At 36.1% G+C, this 17,234-nt stretch overlaps 1 long non-coding RNA gene across 1 annotated transcript; it reads right to left on the reverse strand.

The window, feature by feature from the left end:
- Positions 1-2,479: 2,479 nt before the first annotated feature.
- On the reverse strand, positions 2,480-4,112 carry LOC105319704 (uncharacterized). The gene is made up of 4 exons (XR_010710385.1): positions 3,997-4,112; positions 3,608-3,742; positions 3,290-3,391; positions 2,480-2,610 (listed from the first exon to the last, which is right to left on the reverse strand). It is a non-coding gene; the product is annotated as an uncharacterized lncRNA (long non-coding RNA).
- Positions 4,113-17,234: the final 13,122 nt, after the last annotated feature.

Genomic DNA, 17,234 nt, shown 5'->3' on the forward strand with positions numbered 1-17,234 from the left:
TATGTCATTTTAATGTTAATCATAATTTATTCAGGTAATCTTCTCAGCTGTCATATAAGATTCTAATATGCTTGATTTACTTACTAATTAAGAAAAAGTCAACCCCAGGTGCTTCATCACAAATTAGGAATGGGGAAGAAGAAACCCTGTGTAGGGAGAAAAACAAATGGGAAAACAGAACTTTGCAAATCAAAATCACATAGAAAGTTTAATATTCCATAGATACTATTAAAAGCAATACTGAAATTGTTTTAAACCCATACAATTGGAGGTGTACAATAGTTTTAACAAATATATGCAACTAGTGAGATACATGTACATTTATTAAAATAAGATTCAAAGAATAAATAGGCACATGATCCAAAGAACCTGAAAATTCATATCAATATCCTTATAATTTTTTTCAAGGTGGTGTAACAATATGAAAAAAGTTAAAACTTGATGATATACAATTGTCAACAAGCATTTGATTTTTGTCAACCCATTACAAGATCAGGTAAGCACAAAGATTCTCTTAGCTTGAGTGACAACAACAAGGCATTAATATCACCCAGCCCAATTAATAATTTTTAACTGGAAATATTATGAAAATATCTGAATTCTTATTCGTTGATAAGTTATTTGTTCACAATTTCAAAGAATTGTTCCCAGACGGTAATAATGTTTCCACCTCCAAGAATAGAATTATTTTGATAAATGGTGAGGTTAGCCAGATTTTGTTCTTGGTGTCCGAAGTTGAGTTCCTGTAGCGCGTAACTGTGATTAAAAAAATCCTTTATTTCTCCAATGTTTTCTATTTGCAAGATCTCCATAAACTTGTCCCGAACATTTTTGATTCCTTTTGGATGACCAACATTTTATTTTGGTTGTGTCTCCTTCTAAAATAACAAAGCGAATGGCGGGAATGCCTGTGTAGGTACAGGGAGAGCCTTCTGTGGCCATATACTCCAGGTCAAAGTTCAGATAAGAGTCATTTTTGCCGTGATTGAAGGCCTTCCTTCTCCACAGAGAATCACAGAGGACCAGGATGAGGATGTTGAGGCTATAGACCGTCTCCTCCTCTGGTATCTTGGGATTTCTATCTCATTATAAGTCGCATCATCCTTCAACATATGACAGTTACTCTTTTGCTTAGTTTTTTTTTCATTCTACTTCATCTTACCATGAGAAGCTTTTATTTATTAATTTTTGAAACTCTATATAGGTTCTTGCTTGTGAACGTAGTTACATGCGAGTATAGTTCTAGAGTATTTTGACAATATAATGGACTCCGTAGTTTATGTTTAGATACCCTGGTATTCTTATCAGTTTGTTTGCTCTAATTTGATAAACCGTATAAAAAAGCAGGTTGGCTTTGTAGTAGATTCTGGGAACTCAAGACATGTGTATCGGGGTCGTACCGATTTCTAAATGGTAAAATTAAAGCAAATGCCTTCTCATTGACGAATGATTTAACCATCCGATGGTATTATGTACGTTCTGCAATTTATTTACTCAACAACAACAACGATGATAATAACAACAAAACAACAATATCCATTTTAAATGCCACATGATGATTTTGGTAAAATATTGTTAATCCATCAAAGTTTCATAGACTGACAAATTTTAAGGTAGGCGTCGTTTACTTTCAATAAACTTTAACTTTGTCAATCATCACCCCCCCCCCCCCCCCTCCCCGATGCAGATTGAGTCCCCATGTTCCACAGCATACCACGATAGTTCATGATCAGACCAATACCTTCATTTTAATGATAGGTCTGTGACATAAATGGTACCGATATGAAAAATTCTAGAAATGAGTATATTACATGTATATGCACACCTGGTGTATGTGTAAATTGTGAGTAACTATATTTGCAATCAACAAAACGAATTTTTCGTATCAATCATTTCTAACCGAAAAATCGAGATAGACTTTTGGTAACGTTTACTAGTATCTACCGTGTGTACTAGTATTTTAAGATGTTATCAGTACTTTATGTTTTGTTGCAATGTTATATAATTATTATTAATTTAAGAGATAAAAAAAATAATGTATTTTATATATTATTTTGTCTGTAGGATGTACTACCAATAAAACTACAATAAGTTACTCAATATTTCAAACAGAAAAATAGACAAAAAGAGAACAACATAAATGTCATGAATTATTTCAACCATGAGGTGAACATATAAATTACTAAATAATTGATATTTCGTTTCTATCGTTAGTTTAGGGATTGTAGAAAAGGTAAATTTTTTCGGTTTCGAGATCTATTTGGAAAAAGCAAAGCACACACGATTAACCAACTTAACATTCCATCAAAGTTTTATTAAATCCTTGAAGATCTTCCACAAGGTACTTATTTTTTATTTTATCTTCGTAGGATTGCTTAAGTCATCTGATTCAGTTGAAATGCATGCGACTCTAAATATTTTGCTACATCTTTAAAACAAAAAGAAAAAGAAAAAAATATGCAAAGATATTTGATAAAGACAATTTTAATTCAATTTCAAAGCAGGGAGTTTTCTACAGAAATGTGAGAGTCCTGCACTCATAGTGGTGAGATCCTGAGCGGTGACAGCGACTGTAGGACTGTTTGTGTCGATCAAATCAATGATGGTTTTCTACAAGAACAGAGCAATCTTAAGATTAATAATGATTAAATAATGAAAATTGAGAAAATCCTAAACATTCCCATGGATTTGTTTGAGGTAATTTAAACAATAAAATGCTTTCTTTGGTGATAACGATTCATTCGGGATATGAAGGTAGCGACATTGCAGAAAAAAAATAACACGCATTAGCGAGTTATGTAAATTTTTTTCTGCAATTATCCCTACTTTCATAACCCGAATGAATCATCAAAGAAAGCATTTTTTTGTTTATATTAACATTTTTCTTTTAGCTAATTAATAAATTGATTATGAAAAGTAAGTAAAATTTACTAAATTACTGTCAATGTAAGTAAGTACGTTAGCTAAAAGAAACAGCCAAATCGTCTCCTGTGAGACTTTGAGTGTGACATCATCATGATTATTTTGTGCAGTCCGTGATTTTTCCTAAGTCGCAGTAGGTTTGGACCAATCGATAAACAAGGGGTGTCAAATAAAGGCAATATCTGTCCTGTCATTGTCTTGTCAGTTTCAGCCGCTGTAGATTTCAACCAATCGATAAACGGGGCTTGTAGATTTCAGTCTGGCTGTTTCTATAGAGCTATGAATTAACTATACGTTTCCGTAAGAAATAGAAGGAATAATACTTGGTGGATATAAATATAGAACTGTAAAGGATAGAAGATGATACCTCGATGGCATGGAGTCCTGTTGAGGTATGTACACTTGTTTGTTGATCAGCTGTGAGCATGTATAGGTAGCAATGACGCTGTGTCTTAACGACCAACGTGTGCTATAAGGAAATGTTACAAAAGTACATAAGTATACAACAAGATCCATACAGAGGAGAATATTCAATTGGAATTAATAGACAAAATTAACTCGTTTCTTCATTGTAGGAACATTATTACAATGATATTTGTTTGTTTTTTTAACCGTAAAGAAATAATTATTTGAATGTTTGTAGAAGAATAAAAACAAATTGATAAGTAAACTTCACAAGAATTACCGAATGAGCATCATAGTGGAATAGAAAACTTTCGTTCACATTTGGTTCATGTGTAGGTCCAGTATGATGTCCATGTACATGTGTGTTATGTGAATGATGATGACCATGATGTGCAGTTGTGGTCATACCCACAGCCTATTTCAAAAACAACATAATTTTTTTCATGATATCATTGGCCTAATCATATCATCGTTATAAATGATGTAATTGGCATCAATTTGTTGTAATTTTCTTTTTATGCCGTTATTTTCCTTCACACATCAACTTACATTAATTGAATCAAAATGAATGTACAGAATGAAAGAGAATCACAAAGTCAAAGGGTAAGAGAGAGAGAGAGAAAAAGAGAGAGAGAGAGAGAGAGAGAGAGAGAATGACAAATTTCTTACCACAGACACAGTACTAATTAAGAAAACAGCGGAGAACATCATTCTCTAAAGTGTTGGTTTAAATTCCGATCTTAGAACTCGGAGAAATCCTTTGCTTATATAAGCATAAGTACTCTCTCTTATCTCCATTTTTGCACGATATTGTATTCAAAGTATACCATATATATTTCTTTGGGCTACGTAGTGCGTACTGAAGCACATGAAACGTGAACGAACTATTAGATCCAATGTAAAGGTTCACATAGTCTAACATTGGATTCACGTTTCAGTGTATTATAGTACTGGTGTCTTATACGAAGTATACGTATTCCAAGTTTTTGTATATTTTCGAATTACTTCTGTGTATGTATTTCAGAATAATTTGAATATTACTCTTTGAATAATGTTTCATGGCAAATGATTATTAGGACAGAATCATTGTGACATAGGAACGCTGATTGCTTGATTCTGTAGTTCATGACACATGTAGTTACTTGCGTTTGTTGAGCTTGCAGTTTTAAAAAATCCATAAATGTAATTATTTGAATTTTTATCTGCCCCTGGTAGAAGGAAAGCTAAAAGGTTCAATACCAATATTCTGTTGCTATTATCCATTGGTTACCTTTTTGTAAATAAGCTATCCTTCAATGCAAAAAAGATAAATGTTAACATGTAATAAAATCTTCGTAATCTGTATTACTTCATTTGTTTATCATTTGTATATCATCGTTTGTTTGACCTATCGAGTTTTGGTATATTATTCTTTCATAATGTTTGCTTTTGGGACATTTGTACTTTTATTGTTCGATTATGAACTTTATAAATATCACAGAGGGCGCTCGCCACCACGCAAATGTCGTAGCATTCACTCATACAACTGTGTATCATTAATCATGTACCAGAGAATTAACTAATTACAGTTTTTGTTTTGAACCTTCCAGTACAGTTTAATTACACTCAATATTGATAATGTATGCATTTTAGCAAACGCAATGTAAAAATGAATATGTTTTATGGTATTATCTATGTCTATATCCCGATATATACAGAACGTTATTGTTAGCACGTATTTTGATTCTACATTGCTCTATATCAGCAACCGTCAGAATAAACACCCAAGTAAATTACATAGGGGACGTGGTATTTTGCATAAAGAATAAAATTGGGAATTTTATTCATGCAGTCAGATATTCATCGAATCAAGCTGAGAAGAAAGGAAAATTCATTATAGTTACGTGCTTTCGTCGCTATACTGTATAAAGGATAGCTTTAACTTCGAGTTGAAACACTTTAGCATCTTTAACATATAATCTATGAGTTACTTATTATAGCTACATAAAAAGTGTGCGTTCACGCTTTGAAGGACGGGTAACGTGTACTGATATACTTATTATTTTTAAAAAAAAAAAACTAGTAAAATCTCGAGGTGGCCAGGAAATGTTTTCTCAAGACCAGTCACTGGGTGATATTAACAATTTCAATTTTAGAATCCAAAAATAGGCATTATGACCTGCATTACAAAGTAAAAAAAAATACATATTTGTTTTTGTATTAGCTATATATAGTTCTGTATATGAATAAGATTAAAGTTGCAATTCAGATCGAAAAAATGGTCCTTACAAATCAATTCTTTATGTATGTATGAAACTGGATTTTAAAAGGTAAAAGTACAAGCGATAATATTATGCTTGCTAATGAAATTGAGCACTTTACAGATCCTAAAAATAGTATATATCTTATTTCTTTATGATATTTCATTCTGACCAAAATCAAAGTAACTTTGAACTTTTTACAGACACTTTCAGCTTTTGTTTTTATAGCTTTGGATCGTCATAACACATAAAAATAAGTCTTTTATAATGATTTTAAAACGTGTGTTACTCAAAATCAATGAATCATAGATTATATGTGGTGTAGCTTGTTAGGAACTGTAGACATTGTGTTCCATTATGACTTATGTTATTGAAAATCTTGCTTGAAATTATACACTAAGGCCGTTATGGCGATGCATCGAGTGACGACTATAGTTGATGTTACAGTTTAATAACTTGAATCAGGGGATGCAGTTTATGAAAAGAAGCGTTCTATTTGGCCGATTTGGTATCCACCTACTCTTACACGGTATTCATTTGATATTTTTTATTCAGAAACTGCCAAGCTAAATACACGTTCCCTGCATTAGGACTTAAAAAACTAAATCACCGCAACGGTTGACCAACAATCTTGTTGTTTAATAGTTTAAAGAAAAAAAAACCAGGTACCTCATTTTATTTTTCAGCAAAGTTTTTCATTGATAAAACGCATCAATTTTTTTGACGCAGTACTTATTTTGTCGCAGTTTATTCTAGATAATTTACAACAGATTCACAACAGATACTGACTGTAAATAGTACAGAAAATCTATTTTATTGAACTTCAATCGATCAATGGCACGCTCACTTGGCAATCAATTTTTGGAACTATTTCGTGACTCATTATGTCGGTAACAATAAAACAATATATACTTTTGATGTTGATGTTTAATTTTCCGCTGACTTTCAAACACGCTAACCGACTGGCAATCAATTTTTGGAACGCAATTTACAACTCGCTTTTTGCAATTCAAAAGTAAACTGCATTCTACAACGCATTTCGCTAATCAAAATTTTTTTTTAATTTTGGGTCGGAAATATTTAGCGACATCTACAAGTGGTACACCACTACCTTAGTGAAAACACGGTGAAGTGGCTACATCTTTAAAAAAAATCAGGGAAAACATTTGAATTACACAATTTTAATTCAATTTCAAAGCAGGCAGTTGTCTACAGAAATGTGAGAGTCCTGCACTCATAGTGGTGAGATCCTGAGCGGTGACAGCAACTGTAGGACTGTTAGTGTCGATCAAATCAATAATGGACTTCTACAAGAACAGAGCAATCCCACGTTTAATAATGATTAATTAATTAAAATTAAGAAAATTTTCAACACTCACATCGACTTGTTAGATCTCTAACGGATATAAGATGATACCTCGATGGCATGGAGTCCTGTTGAGGTATGTACACTTGTTTGTTGATCAGCTGTGAGCATGTATAGGTAGCAATGACGCTGTGTCTTAACGGCCAACGTGTGCTATAATGGAGTGTAACAAAAGTACATAAGTATACAACAAGATATATAGAGAGAAGAATGCTCAATTGGAATTCAAAGACAAAATTAATTCATTTCTACATTGTAGGGACATTAATACAAATGGTTTTTTTTTAAACCGTAAAGAAATAATTATTTTAAAGTTTAAAGAGGAATTAAAGCAAATAGATAAGTAAACTTCATAACAATTACCGAGGAGCGTCATAGTGGAATAGAAAACTTTCGTTCACATTTGGTTCATGTGTAGGTCCAGTATGATGTCCATGTACATGTGTGTTATGTGAATGATGATGACCATGATGTGCAGTTGTGGTCATACCCACAGCCTATTTCAAAAACAACATAGTTTTCTTTTCATGATTTCATTGGCCTAATTATATTATCGTTATAATTTGAAGTAACTGGCATCTATCCCGTGTATTTTTCTTTTTATGCCGTAATTTTCTTTCACACATCAACTTGCATTTATTGTATTAAACTGTACGGAGTAAAAGAGAAACGCAAAGCCAAAGGGTGAGAGAGAGAGAGAGAGAGAGAGAGAGAGAGAGAGAGAGAGAGAGAGAGAGAGAGAGAGAGAGAGAGAGAGAGAGAGAGAGAGAGAGAGAGAGAGAATGACAAATTTCTTACCACAGACACAGTACTAATCAAGAAAAGAGCGGAGAACATCATTCTCTGAAGTGTCGGTTCAAATTGCGATTGTTGAAATAAGAGCAACCCTTTTCTTATATAAGGAAACGTACTCTTTCTTATCTCAATTTTGGCACGATGCTTTATTCAAAGTATACCATATTTATATTTCTTTGGGCTACGTAGTGCGTACTGAAGCACATGAAACGTGAACGAACTATTAGATCCAATGTAAAGGTTCACATAGTCTAACATTGGATTCACGTTTCAGTGTATTATAGTACTGGTGTCTTATACGAAGTATACGTATTCCAAGTTTTTGTATATTTTCGAATTACTTCTGTGTTTGTATTTCAGAATAATTTGAATATTACTCTTTGAATAATATTTCATGGCAAATGATTATTCAGGACAGAATCATTGTGACATAGGAACGCTGTTTGCTTGATTCTGTAGTCCATGACATACATAATTACTTGCATTTCTTGAGCTTGCAGTTTTAAAAAAAATCCATGAATGTAATTATTTTAATTTTTATGTGCCCCTGGTAGATGGAAAGCTAAAAGGTTAAAAATTTTGTATGATTATGAACTTTATAAATATCACAGAGGGCGCTTGCCACCTCGAAAATTTCGTTACATTCACTCATACAACTCTGTTTCACCAATCATGTACCAGATACATGTAAATAACTAATTATAGTTTTTGTTTTGAACCTTCAAGAACAGTTTAATTGCACTCAATATTGATAAAATATGCATTTTAGCAAACGCAATGTAAAAATAAATATGTTTCATGGTATGGTCTATGTCTATATCCCGGTATATACAGAACATTATTGGTAGCACGTATTTTGATTCTCAATTACTTTATATCAGCAACCGTCAGAATAAACACTAATTACATAGGGGACATGATATTTTGAATAATAAAAAAGATTTGGAATTATATTTATGCAGTCAGATAGCAGTTCATCTAATCAAGCTGAGAAGAAAGGTTAATTCATGATAGTTACGTGCTTTCGTCACCTTATTTGTATTGTGGTGGTTTTTCCTTATTTTTATTTTAGAGTTATTTCCCTTTAACCCAAACCGGGCGTGGTATGCGCGTGTCGGAACTATAGAGCCCGACCGGTCGGGGTGTTTTAGTCAGTCTTTAACTTTATTATATCAGATACAGGCGCACTTTCGGGGATTAGGGCTAAATTTCATATTCATCTATTTATTACGGTAAATATCACACTCCCTTGGATTTTTATATGATACTGTTTCATACCTGTTACGTTTATATTTGTTTATGTCTGTTATTTATTACAGAATATAGTTTCTAAACACTGAAGATATACTCGTTATCCCTTTGAATCCGGATCACATACATATGTACGGGACTTAACCCCTAGACGGTCCCGTTACATAAATATTTGGGGGCTCGTTCCGAGGATAATTGAGCTTTTTTTCAGTGTTTTTGTTTATTGTAAACAATGTCAATGTGGGAGGGGATTTTAGCAATGCTACGGTTTTTTCTTCCAAGTTTTCTTTTGAAAGATGACAAATCCTCTACATTTGAGGATAAACGTGAAATGGAAATCAAAGAAACTGTTCAAGTTTCAGAAAACACAGTAAATTCTGTGTCCGCGCCCCGTAACTTACTTGGTAGCGACTCAGCATACGACACGCTTCAAACCTCGTTTTCTCAAAATCCATCGATTAATCGTAGAGATCACTCGGAGAGATCAGATCCAAAATTTGTTATTAAACCCGATTATGGGGTAAATTGTCGAGTTACAGTCCATGTTACAAGAAAAATGTGTATTTTACCCCAACAAATACAAAACGTATAACCAGATCGCCGGATCACGTGACCCACCGATATGAAACTATGGAAGATAGTTTGGGTACAAATTTTCGCGATTCGCGGGAATTTAAACAGTGAGATTTTGCTGTGCATTCATTGGAAAATGAGAGTATGAGACCTGAATTTGGTTTAGATAGGGATTCTAAAATGAAATTAAATTTTCATGATAGATCTGATGATTTTTCAGACTTTACCAAATCAGCAAAAAGGTTTCGAAAGAACAAAGAACCTGATGCTTATAATGGGGAAAACGTTGAATGGCCTGATTATTTATGCCATTTTGAGCAAGTGTCGCTTTGGAACAAATGGACAGACTGTGAAAAGGCTACTCAGCTTGCCATGTGTCTTCGCGGACGAGCTCAAAGAGTTCTAAGTGAACTCACAAATCGCTAACTTAAAAATTACGTTGATCTTAAAAACGCGCTTACACAAAGATTCTGTCCAGTCGAGCGTGAAACCGCATACAGGTGCGATTTTAGAAACAGGCGTAGAAAGTTTGGTGAATCCGTAGCGGATTACGGGTACACGCTAAGACGACTAGCTAGTCGTGCATTTCCATCCTTTCCACTCGAGATGCGCAAAGGTCTAACGGTTGAGCAATTTATTTATGGGTTAGGGTCTCAAGAGTTAAAGCGATATGTGCAATTTTCGCACCCAAAATCATTAGATCGCGCGATTTCTTTAGCCCTGGAATTTGAATCATTTGAAGGATCGCAGGATGCGTTAAGAAAACCGAGAGACACTGAAAAACTGCCACAGCGGCAGTGCAGCGCTTTGATCTCGCCGGAAAGAAATGATTCTGGTAATCATGCAACAATGAAGATCTAGAGAAATCAATTGAACGAATAGTTCAAAAGAAACTTTCTATGTATGTAGATAAGAAACCAGAGAGTCAATCCAGGCGATTTGTGGGATCAAGAAATGTTAAATGCTATACATGTAAACAGAATGGCCACATTAGCAAAAATTGTCGTCATAATCAGGGCAATGAAAGACAAAATAGATTAGAAACCGGAAGCGGAAATGACATTAGTCATATAAACGAGAGCGGGCTGCGCTCGCGGCCACAAGCCCAGCCCCACAAGAGTCAATAAACAAAGTAGAAAATAGGCCAACTAAAAATGTTCCTGTTCGATTGAATTCTATTTCAAAGAGTTGTTGGTTTATGGAAATTAAACTTTATTCGAGAAAGGTTTGTTTATTGGTTGATACCGGTTCATCTCTGAGTTTAGTGTCAGAGAACATATTTGAGTCACTTCCCGAGCATCTTATTTTAGGGGAGTTAGATACAAGTTTAACGACTGCGGACGGAGACTTGCTTTCAGTGCAAGGGAAAACAAATATCACAATATCATTTGCAGGTCACGAGTTTAATGCGTCTGTCGTAGTAGCTAAACTCGGAGGTTTATCTGGAATCATTGGACTAGACTTCTTAGTGAAGTACAATGTTTTGATAGATTCGAGCAATGGGATCTTATATTCGCCTCATTTTGGTGAAGTTCCCTTACTTAGGGAAGACTGTCTCCACAGCAGGTGCGCTCGTGTGCATTTGACAGAAACAGTTAGTGTGCCCGGAAGTAGCGAAATGTTCGTTCAGGGCAAGATAACTGATGAATTTCCCTCTGATATAGATGCTTTACTTGAACCAGAACTCGATGATAAAATGTGTAATCGTATTCTGATGGCAAAATCAGTTGTAAAAACGAATGGATCGAACGTTACGTTTTCAGTATTTAACCCCACAAAGGACACAATCATTCTTAAGAAGAATGCAAGGGTGGCCTCATTACAAACTATTGACTCTGTATGGGATTGTAAACACATGCAAAACAAAGAATCTCACCTAAAGTCTGTAGATGCTGAAACATTACCAGAGCATTTAAGACCATTGCTTGACAAAGTTTCAACAAATTTGACCGAACATCAGTCTAAGATGTTAAAAAGCGTATTGACTCAGTATTCAGATGTTTTTATAGAACCTGATGGTTCTCTGGGGCGCACCGACTTAGTAAAACACAGTATCAATACGGGGGATGCAAGACCTATTAAATTGCCTCCCAGACGCCTCCCGATCCACCAGAAAAAAATAGCAGAACAAGAGATTGACAAGATGCTGAGAGAGGATGTCATTGAACCCAGTAATTCCCCATGGGCAGCACCTATAGTACTCGTTAAAAAGCGAGACGGGACGACTCGTTTCTGTGTGGATTACCGCAAGTTAAACTCTGTTACTAAGAAGGACGCATATCCGTTACCACGGATTGACGAATCCCTTGATACACTATCAGGAGCTAAGTACTTTTGTACTTTAGACCTTGCGAGCGGGTACTGGCAAGTTGTCATGGATGAGGCTGACAAGCAAAAGACAGCGTTTGCAACCCACAAAGGGCTCTTTCAATTTAAAGTCTTACCATTTGGCCTTTCCAACAGCCCAGCCAAATTTGAACGGCTAATGGAAGCCATACTTTCTGGATTACAGTGGGACCGATGTCTAGTATATCTGGACGATATTATTACTTTCGGATCAACATTTGAGGAGACACTGGAAAATCTAACCTCAGTTTTCGACAGATTAAAATCCGCAAATTTAAAACTCAAGCCAAAGAAATGCGTTTTATTCCAGGAACAAGTGTCCTTCCTTGGACACATTGTATCCCATGACGGCATTCGATGTAATCCTGAGAAAATCAGCGCTGTTCGTGATTGGCCAACACCAACTTCAGTCACCGAAATAAGGAGTTTCATAGGAATAGCTTCCTATTACAGACGGTTTATAGAAAAATTTTCTAACGTAGCTTATCCACTGACCCGGTTAACACAAAAAGACAGGAAATTTGAATGGTCCGAGGACTGCGAAAAAGCGTTTAATAGCTTAAAACATCTACTGACAACCGCGCCAATTCTATCTTATCCATCGACAAATGATATGTTTATATTAGACACAGATGCCAGCGCCTACGGAGTCGGTGCTGTGTTATCACAGCTTCAGGATGGGAAAGAGGTAGTAATTGCATATGGCAGTAAAACCCTCTCAATATCCCAAATGGGATATTGTACCACCTTTCGGGAGTTGTTGGCGGTTGTGACATTTGTAAAGCAGTTTAGACACTACTTATATGGTCAACCATTTCTGTTACGAATAGATCACGCGTCTCTAATCTGGTTAAAGAATTTCAAAGAACCAGAGGGCTTATTGGCGCGCTGGATTTCTCTTTTAGAAACCTATGACTTTACCATTGAACATCGTAAGGGAAGTCACCATGGAAATGCAGATGGACTATCCAGAAGGCCCCGGAAACGTTGTAAGAGAGAGAACTTCCGTCAATGCTCTGATGGAACAGAATGCTCTGTCAATGCTCTGACAGAGGGTACACAGCCACTTACCAATTCCAACACGCAATCAGAATCAAACTGGGTAGAGCAATGGAGTACAGAATCTCTACAGAACCAACAGGATAATGACCCATCCATCAGCCAAGTAAAAGGTTTCTTGCTAGAGTGTACAGAGCGTCCCAAAGTCAATGATCCTAATCCTACAGTAAACTGTCTGCTTCGACAGTGGGATAGATTAACCATAGTTAATAATATACTTTACCGGAAATGGGAAAAGGACAGCAAAGAAGTAGTTCTTCAGCTAGTTGCACCGAAATCTCTTAGACGGGAGATCATGTGCATATTACATAATAATCGTATCCAGGTCACTTGGGACGAGAAAAGACTATGCAGTCAATAAAAAGTAGGTTCTACTGGCCCGGTATGTCAGACGACATTGGTCGTTGGTGTCAATCATGCAAACCATGTGCTAAAAAGAAACCAGGACCCGGAATAGTAAAATCCCCAATGCAGCATGTAACTGTAACTGAACCACTTGAGTGCATTGCAATTGACATAGTTGGTCCTTTACCAATAACTAGCAATGACAACCAGTACATAATGGTAATTGGAGATTATTTCTCCAAATGGAAGGAGGCTTTTGCGTTACCCGATCATACTGCTCAGACCGTGGCAGACAAATTGGTAACAGAATTTATATGCAAATTTGGAGCACCTTACCGCATTCATACGGACCAAGGAAGGGAGTTCGAGTCAGAATTATTTTCTGAGATCTGCTCACTACTAGGAATTGCAAAATCACGTACTACGCCATACCATCCCCAATCTGATGGTATGATCGAAAGGTTTAATCGCACATTACAACAAATGCTGGCCATTTTTGTAGATGAGAACAGAACAAACTGGGATGACCACTTACCATATCTGATGATGGCGTACCGTGCAACTGTCCATGGAAGTACTTAATGTACCCCAAATCTTATAATGCTTGGGAAAGAAATAACGCTTCCAATTGACGTCATAGCTGGATCACCCCCTATGTAACATCAACACGAAGGATGTTACAGTTCTTATGTAGAATGGGTGCGGAACTGAATGGAAATGTCATTTTCCATAGTTCATGATAACCTGAAGTCAAGTTTCAAAAGACAAAAGAGGTATTATGATACCAAGTTAAAACCTCGAGCTTTTTCACCAGGCGACTTGGTATGGCGATGGTATCCGCCCAAGGCACAACAAAAACTAGGCTCTGGATGGACTGGACCATATGCCGTCGTACGGAAGTTGTCCGATATAACATATGAAATTGAAAATTCATCTACTGGAAAAACAAATGTGGTTCATGTTGACCACCTGAAAAAGCTCATAGGCGACGGGATATCAGAAAATCAGTATATTTCTGATTCGGATGAATCGATTGATATTGAGCATGAAAGTGAATCAGATAGGAACTCCTACGAAGATGGTGACAACGATAATGCTCTACGAGCATCTCTTCACTCCAAGCCTAGCTCACCCTTGCAATCTGTTAAACAGTCTCGGAGAGGAAGGCTTATCAAGCCTGTTTCCAGATATTCTCCATAAATTCAAAATAATAAAAAATTTAAGAGGTGGGGAGGAGTGTTATTTGTTTGTTATTTAAACTAAATATATATTTACTAGCATATAAATGTACATGCAATTAGTTTTCTGTTGTTAAAAAGAAAATCAACTGGTGGAGTTATATGTCTATTTAAGACATAGGTGTGTCGGTAAAGGACATGAGTAGTACTGGACCTGGATTCCTAACGGTGGAATGGGTGACATGTACTTTCACCATGGGTTTTGCTTTCGGTGACTTGTCTACCCTTGCCACATGTGTTGTATTCTACTACAGCGCGCGTAGTGTAGAATAGTTTTGTTAGGATTTGTACTCTTTAGGTCACTGGGGTGGCTGTTGTCCATTTGACATATATGTATAACTCTGGATATTTTATTTTTCTCAGCATGTAAAATGTTACATGAATAAATTCTTTAAATTCTAATTATATTAATTACAGATGGGGGATGATTTTCTGGACTTGTTTGCTGACATCAAAGAAGTAAACGAAGTGTTACGCCAATGCGAAACGGAGTTCCTTGAGGTAAAGTTTTACCCCAGAGGCATGGGTTGTCCTGTGAGTGGATGTAATGGGATACTGTTTCCCACCAAGACTAAGTTCACTCGACACTGGGAGGAGAGGCACAGGATACAGACAAGGAAGTTTCTGTGCCCGGTGGCTGGTTGTTCGGCAGAGTGCCGCTGCAATTCAGACATGAAGGCTCACCTGAGGAGCAAGCATGAGAAGGATCCACAACGCCTGGAGACCATATTGCTGAAATGTCAGTCGGTGGTGAGGGAGAATAAGGGTTACATCGACCCAGGACTCTTTTTTTTCAAGGGTGCCTCAGTCACTGAGGAGACAAAAACTGTCCTTCCGACAGTGCAGGAGATTGCGGAGACGGTTCAAAGTGACAAGGACCGGACAGGGAGTGACAATGACCGGACAGGGAGCGATCAGGACCGGACAGAGAGCGACAAGGACCGGACAGGGAGCGACCAGGACCAGATTCTGAGCGACCAGGACCAGATTCTGAGCGACCAGGACCAGCCTTTACTCAAGCGGCAGAGGATTTTGCTGGAGGAGTACCGGGATAGAAGCACTGCCCAGAAGGAAAGTTCAGGGACCTCCATGGCAACCCAGACCTCCTGGAAGGACTATTCAAGCCTGTGTCTCCCTGTCCTGCCAAACACCAGAGAAGAACTACAAAGCTGTCTGGCGTGGATTTGTAACAGTATGGATCAACTTGGCAGGGCAAGGGAGATCGCGAAGAAGAGACTCACCGACCTAGAGGGAGGAGAACTACATCGTGAGAGAGAGGCTAGGAGGCTGCTGGAAAAACGAAACAGGGAACTTGAGAAGGAACTACAGAAGCTGAAGGAGAGGGATGCCCTTTTTCTTGAGGAATAGACTATAGTGAATTGACTTTAAGTGAAATGAACACTCTATTAAATATTGATTTATTGTTTATGAATTTAATATACATTTCGTTTGTACATGTATAAATATATTTAATAATTGATATTATAACTTGAAAAATGCTGTTTCTATTGTAATAGTATGTAACGTGTTGATATTTATTGTAATTTAATATTGTCTTTGACTAATGTGGAATCCACATTAGATCTTAATTTGAGGGAGAGGGAGTGTGGTGGTTTTTCCTTATTTTTATTTTAGACTTATTTCCCTTTAACCCGACCGGGCGTGGTATGCGCGTGCCGGGACTATAGAGCCCGACCGGTCGGGGTGTTTTAGTCAGTCTTTAACTTTATTATATCAGATACAGACGCACTTTCGGGGATTAGGGCTCAATTTCATATTCAACTATTAATTACGGTAAATATCACACTCCCTTTGATTTTTATATGATACTGTTTCATACCTGTTACGTTTATATATGTTTATGTCTGTTATTTATTACAGAATATAGTTTCTAAACACTGAATATATACTCGTTATCCTTTTGAATCCGAATCACATACATATGTACGGGACTTAACCCCTAGACGGTCCCGTTACAGTATGAACGATAGCTTTAACTTCGAGTTGAAACATTTTAGCATCTTTAACAAATAGTCTATGAGTTACCTATTCTAGCTACATTCAAAGTGTGCGTTCACGCTTTGAAGGACGGTAAGTGTACTGATATACTAATTATTTTAAAGAAAATAATAAATGGTAAAATCTCGAGGTTTTCAGAAAAAAATATTCTCAGTGGCTGATATTAGCAATTTCAATTCTAGAATCCAAAAATAAGCCTTATAATCCACTTTACAAAGTAGAAAAAGTAAACATATATATATATATATATATATATATATATATATATATATATATATATATATATATATATAAGATCAAAGTTGCAATTCTGAACGAACAAAATGGTCCTTACAAATCAAGTCTTTATACATGTATGAAACTGGATTTCAAAAGGTAGAATTACAAGCAAAAATATTACGCTTGCTAATGAAATTGAGCACTTTACTTATCAGGAAAATAGTATATATCATAATCCTTTATGATATTTGATTCTGACCAAATTAAAAAAAACTTTTTTCACAACAAGATTCAGCTTTTTGTTCTTATAATTTTGGATCGTCATAACAGATAAAAATACGTCTTCTATAATGATTTCAAAACGTTCGTTACTAAATATTGATGTATCATATTAGATTATATATGGTGTAGCTTATAAAGAAACTGTAGACATAGTGCTCCATAATGACTTAGGTT

The sequence above is a fragment of the Magallana gigas genome, chromosome 2 (genome assembly GCF_963853765.1).
Source record: "Magallana gigas chromosome 2, xbMagGiga1.1, whole genome shotgun sequence".
NCBI lineage: Eukaryota > Metazoa > Mollusca > Bivalvia > Ostreida > Ostreidae > Magallana > Magallana gigas.